The 6,375-nt window shown below is 31.7% G+C and overlaps 1 long non-coding RNA gene across 1 annotated transcript in view; it reads left to right on the forward strand.

Moving 5' to 3' along the window:
• The window catches only part of LOC136796239 (uncharacterized), a 37,108-nt gene extending 31,216 nt beyond the window's left edge, over positions 1-5,892 (forward strand). The window contains exon 3 of the long non-coding RNA XR_010843925.1: positions 4,598-5,892. This is a non-coding gene — a long non-coding RNA (uncharacterized lncRNA). The remainder of the gene's footprint in view (positions 1-4,597) is intronic.
• The last annotated feature ends 483 nt before the right edge of the window (positions 5,893-6,375 follow it).

Below are 6,375 nucleotides of genomic sequence, written 5' to 3' on the forward strand. Positions count from 1 at the left end.
TTAAGGTCTTTATGTATGATTTTATTTGTGACAAAGTAAGGAGCATTGAGGATTTTGGATTGTAAGGATTGAATACGAGAGGAATTCGAAGGTTTAATGGAGCCCCAAAGCTCAACTCCAGATTTCCAGATTGACCTTATTACAGTCATGTAGATCAGTCTTTTGTAATGTGTTGGAAGTTTAGAACGTTTGTCCAGTAAGTGATGTTATAGTCGAAATCATTAAAACATTTAAACACCAATTATAACATAAAAAACAAAATAAATATTTTTAAAAATAATTAACTGGAAAGAAAGAATAGCTGTGACAAAAGGTAATTTATATATTTATCTCGATTAGTTGATTATCAAGCGCAATCAAATGTTTTATAAATTGTTGTCGTTGTATGACACCGGAAATGTTACATAAAGAAACCGACCTGGCTACAATTGACACGCACATCTGCTTTGCGAGAAACGCAAGTTTGTAAAGTGGAGAAAAAAAAAAGAAAAAGAAAATAAGATTGTAAAACGAAAACAGGAGGATGCCATATAAGGGCGGTGCTATGGGAAACTGTCATGCAAATGACTGGTTCTGGGAGCAAGTCGTCAGTGGGACCTTTCACTCCCGCCAGCTACTACTTCTTCTTCTGTCACCCTCCTTCACTACCGACCATTTTTTTTCATCCAATTTCCACAAGCCTTCCTCTGAAAAAATTATACTAATCGGTCAGGGAATAAATATCTGTTTTAGACCAGATCTTTAAATTTCAGCCAAAACAGAAAGTCGTAAATCAAGGCAACAAATTAAAGGAAACGAATGTTTTTGTGAATGGGATAGCGTTATAAACTAACCCAGCGGAGTGGTTTTTTATCACGTATCTTTCTTCCGCCATTTAATTTATTTAGCTTTTTCAGTTATAACTTAGGCTACTTTTGCTTTGTTTTCACTTGAAATTGTAATACTGCTGTTTTGTCTTGTGTACATGAATTGGCTGTGAAACGTGACTTTGAATTATTACTAAAATCCTCAATGCTCCTTATTTTGTTAATAATAAAACCATCCATAAAGACCTAAATGTTCCTTATGTAACCGATCTAGCCCGAACCCGATATCATTCCTTCAATTATAAACTCTCTAACCACCCAAACCTACTAGTTTGTAACCTTGCTTCCTCTTCCATTCTTGGCAATCCCCACATGTCTGTCTGTATTGTATCCATTGTATAACTAACATCAAATTTACCGGTTGTATATATTTTAATTTGTAAATATAAATAAATAAATTATTAAAAAAAATTAAATAATGATACAAATGAAAAAAAACCTAAATAATATATGATATGAATTGTTTTATGCTTTCTTTAAGACTGAGAAAACGTAAATTATTGTAAAAAATATTTTGACTTTAATTAAATAACACTAGGAAAATACACTAAATGTATTTATAATAAATAGTAAATTCTTAATAAAAATATATTTTAAGCCATCGATTTCTTACATAAGTGTCATGTAATGTAAAATGTACAACGCGGTGATCCCTTAGTTGAACTTGAAGAAATCAAACCGTTTAGTGCCCAAATTAAATATTTAAAATGCTAACTGTGTCGGTCTATGCTTGTTTAGTTATTATGAGACGTATGCTTTTATTGGTGTTCATGGTTTGGAGCGTACCTCATAGGACTTGTTATAACTCGACAAAGCTTAATTTGAAGAACACAAATATTTTAAACGAAACACTTATGTTTAATTATTGTAACATTTTACCAAAAAAATTACGAGCCTAACGTATAACGCCGATGGTAGCTTAGTCACTTAATATAATTGAGTGTCATTATTAAACTTCAAACGTTTAATTAGGGCACTCAAATATACCGAGTAACATCGTTGATTTTATTTTAATAACAACTAAACTCGAGCAGAGGTGTCGACTTAAACAAATCTTCTATTGAATTTATATTACCCTAGCGTTAGGAAACTCATACAACCATTAATATAATTACTCTAAAACCGGTTGTTCGTGTCCAAGCGTCATTCTCGGATAATGCAGTTACTCATAATAGAGCTTATTATGCAAATGAGAAAAATCAACTGAGATGTCGATAAGTAAAAGGAAATGGACTTATTTTAATTATAGCTTGAAATCCTATTGGCTGATGGAATTAAAACAAAATTAAAAATATTCCAGACGTCAGTTAACGTCAAATAGTTCCTTTCACAAAGTAGCCTTTACTGGACGGCATGCGTGCTGACTGTCAAGTGCGCAGGTTGATAGGCGCACGCTTACTGATTAATAATAATAAAAAACAGAAACTCGATGTGGAGAGAAAAGTGATTGAGGATTGCTTAATTATCAAACTCCAATTAACTAAATAATAATTTCTATATTTATTTATTTTAATTAGTAAACAAGGTATAATTTTAAATTGATTGGATATCTGTTATATGAACTCAAGATTAAGGTTTTCTTCTGCGTTTCTACACATTTAAATTTTAAGGATTGACATGAAGGATAATACACTTCATTTTTTTAGAAAAGGATTTTTGCTTAAGTATTATAAATTTATTTTCGTCTCAACCCGAATCTAAGTGGATTGTAGACTTAAGTTTAGTTTTACATTAGTAATAATAATTGTAAAAAAGGCTTAGCGAACCCGTATGTTCGATGCCGATAACACTAAATGTTTTCTACATACATCCGTCCGGTGTCACCCGTCTAAGCCCAAATCTACCTGGTCAGTCAGAACGTAATCCTCCTACCTACGCTTTGGTCTGTTTCTTGGACGGTTACTCCTTGTTTTTACTAAGCCCTACAACCTTTCAAACCCTTCTTATTCGTCGTAATACGATAACATAAATTATCTTTTCTGAGTGCTCTCAATTCGGATTTGAGTGGCTTTCGAAATGCTAAGCTTGACTCCTTTATCCTTTTGCATTCCAAATATTTTTCGTATTTTACGCAATAATTTATTTTAAAAACCTTGTGCCGCTGTTCTCCCCTCAGTGCTAAAGACTACATTTCGCATCCGTAGAGGACAGTAGGAAAGATGATAGTTTTGTAAATTCTAATTTTTATGATTCTGGACATAAGGAGCGTGCTAAGCAATTACGAAATTTAAGAAAACAAAACAAGAATTTCTGGTATTTAACCTCGGTTTTATTTCTTCATCAATATCGTTTTTGATTTCGAAATTTTCCAATTTTCTAGTTACTGTAGAACCAAAATACTTATACCTCTTCACCAGTTCTAATGTATTCTTAGATTTATCATTACATAACAAATTTATATCTAATTTATATCTCACCTCTTATTTCCACTAAAATATCTATATGTTTAGATGAAATATAAAATAAATAAAATAAAAATATACACAACCTTGTCTATTTTCTACTGGTACTGGTATTGATGATGGTGGGGGAAACTAGTCCGGCAAGTGGGCCTAGTCGTCCTTTTCGCCAGTTCTAGAGGTTGCCGACCCGTACTGAACAGAGTGGGAGCATCAATATGCATTTCTCGTGAGCAACAAGAAATAAATGTCGCCTGTTCCCAGTGTGAATCGAACTTGTATCCTTTCGACCCAGACTCTCTCGTTCCCATGTGCTCAACCACTATGCCTCCTTAGCGCTTTGGGTGTACTAAGTAAATTATTGAAAGTTTGTTTACAATATTCTTAGTAATAAATAATAACTCTTTGAGTTTTGCATTTACTTCACACAATTTCAATTATTTATTTATCCTTTTTTATTAACGGTTCATCCGAGATCGTTTCTAAAATGGGTAAACACGAAATCACACTAATCGTCTTCATAGAAACGAATTAAAAAATGCAACGTAAAATGTTATCCGGTTGTCACGTAATGTTATGGACTTTCCAGATAACTAGAAGACGCCTAATTGTAAGCATCGTAATTTTTATTTAGAAAATAAAGTGTAATTTATTTATTTTTCGCTAGTTTATAATATCTATATGGTTATATTAAATAATTACCTTACAAATTGAAAATGAAATTAAAATTTGTACTCTAAATTAGTTGTTTCGAAACATTCTCTACATTTGAAATGCTTGTACAAGGAAAACTGAAGTACACCATACGCAGTCTTCTTTACCTCCCACACTGTTCAGTGAGTCCACACTCAAGCAGAGCTGGTTGCGTCTGTCAGAATGAAGGCGTTCTGTTTTTGTCGATATACTCAATCTCAAATAAACATTTTCTATATATTTGGACAACTATAAATTAAGGGCAATTTACTGTTATTATACTTGGATAGTATGTAAACAAAATAAATAACAGACCTTGCATTAAATTTCTCTCTTATATGTAGAATATATGTAACAGAATTTGGTATCAAAATTTATATTTTTCTTTTAATTTTATTTCTCTATTTCTGAAAGTAAATATGTTAAATTTTTGATATGACGAGAAGATTGTTGAAGATGTGGTCAGAGAAGAACACAAATAAAAAATATATAAACATATGAGACATACCTACATATTTTATATTCTGTATATTTTATAATTAGAAGGCTCATTACTTACTAATAATTTTATATTCCATTTCTTTAATTATGTTATTCTACTCACATATTAATTAATTGCATATACTTTATCTTTCACAGATCAGAGCCTTAAAACAGTGAGATGAACTAACAGTGAACTACTAGCAGGGACTGATCAGTCAATATCTCATGAAATGGAAGCAAGGAGGTTAAGATGGGCGGGATTTGACTCGAAGAAATCCATCAGGACGCTTCTACACCACAATGAATGCCAGTATGGTAGAAAAGAGACAATGCAGGAGACCAAAAACCAGATGGATAGTTAGGATCAACAAAGATATGGAAGAATTGCATGCAGCAAACTGGAAAACAGTAGTCCAAGACAGGCTGGTGTGGAGGGCGTGGAACAAAGATCTACAAGTTCTGTAGAGCCAAAAAGAAAAAAAAATGATCTTTCTAACTTTTTTTTCCATAAGTATATAATTTTCTCTTTCTTAGCACTTTAATAATTTTAATATAGAATGATACTGTATTTTCTTATTGCTTTTACTTTCTCATATTTACATTATGTATTTTCTTCCAATACTATTTATGTACCTGTATTATTTGTTTATATCACGTATTAAAGCAAACTCTGTCCTGTCTAATAAAAATACTTTGATTACTTTCATGAAAAATACATGTGTTGTACTCACTTCGTGAAACAATGTTATTTAAAGCTACTGCAGCTAGACAGTAACAACCGTTTGAGTCTGCAATATAATTGGGTAACGCAGATAAGAGAAATATTGGAGAGCTTCGGAATATTTGATCCGATACTATTCAATGATCTGGTAAGTATCAAAATTAGAATGGGAGAGATCTTGGATAGACAGGGAATTTGTCAAGGATAAAGACCTCTTTTTATTACGAGAATCGACATATAACCCGGTACGGTAAGCTATCTAAAAATCAGCTGTCCAATAACTCACTTGTGAATAATTGCCCAACTACGGCTCTCCGCTAAATATGCAATTACTCTAAGTGTCGATCCACACAAATATACTTTGAAGCTTTGTCCAGCTTATGATGGAACGGCCCTGGAGGATTGTTTCAATTTTTTGACAAATTACCCAGCGTATCATGAGCTGAAATCAGTTTTATGGATATCTGTCTGTACCCTCAGGATTTGACCTTAAACTGTTTTAATATATGTAACCCAAAACCTTTTGCTTAGAGCTGGACACCTATCGTCCCAATCGGAGGTATTGTTTTTTTTTTAATATTATTAAATATGAAGTGACTTTTTTTTTTACTGTTTTATTCTAACGAATGTAAATAGCCAAGCTTGGGTATATTGTTTGTTATTAGTTTATATAAACGATCTTTAACTTATTTTTACTTTTTTACTTTAACTTATCTTTAACTCATTTTTGTAAAACTACTACAATTTATTATCTATTTTATGTATCTCACAGGGGGTTGCCCCATAAACAAATAAATAAATTATTATTTGTTTATATCTTTGTTCTTATTTTCTATTTTTTCTGTGTTTCCTTTTATACGTTATAGTTGTCTTGTTCATCTTTCTTAGACTTGTTGAAGGTCTTAAATTTTGGTCGAAACGTTAGCACTTATAGGATATTCTTACTTATTAAATAAATCAAAAATTAGTATCCAATTCTGTCTCACAACTTCTCTCAACACTTTATTTTTCACTAGTCCAACGTTTCGGCCATTCTAGCCATCTCCAAGGACATCTTCAATACAAACTCTTCCTCACATTAATTTAAAATTTCTTTTGCAGGCTATTCTTCCCAGGTCATTTTCTTTATTATAAGTTCAAAACCTATTTATTTAAAATTTAAAAACATTAACATTTAATTTTCCTCTATAAGATTATCAACAATTAAATACAC

This window comes from Halyomorpha halys, unplaced genomic scaffold (assembly GCF_000696795.3).
Source record: "Halyomorpha halys isolate HHAL.00 unplaced genomic scaffold, Hhal_1.1 Scaffold1874.1, whole genome shotgun sequence".
In the NCBI taxonomy this organism is placed as follows: Eukaryota; Metazoa; Arthropoda; class Insecta; order Hemiptera; family Pentatomidae; genus Halyomorpha; species Halyomorpha halys.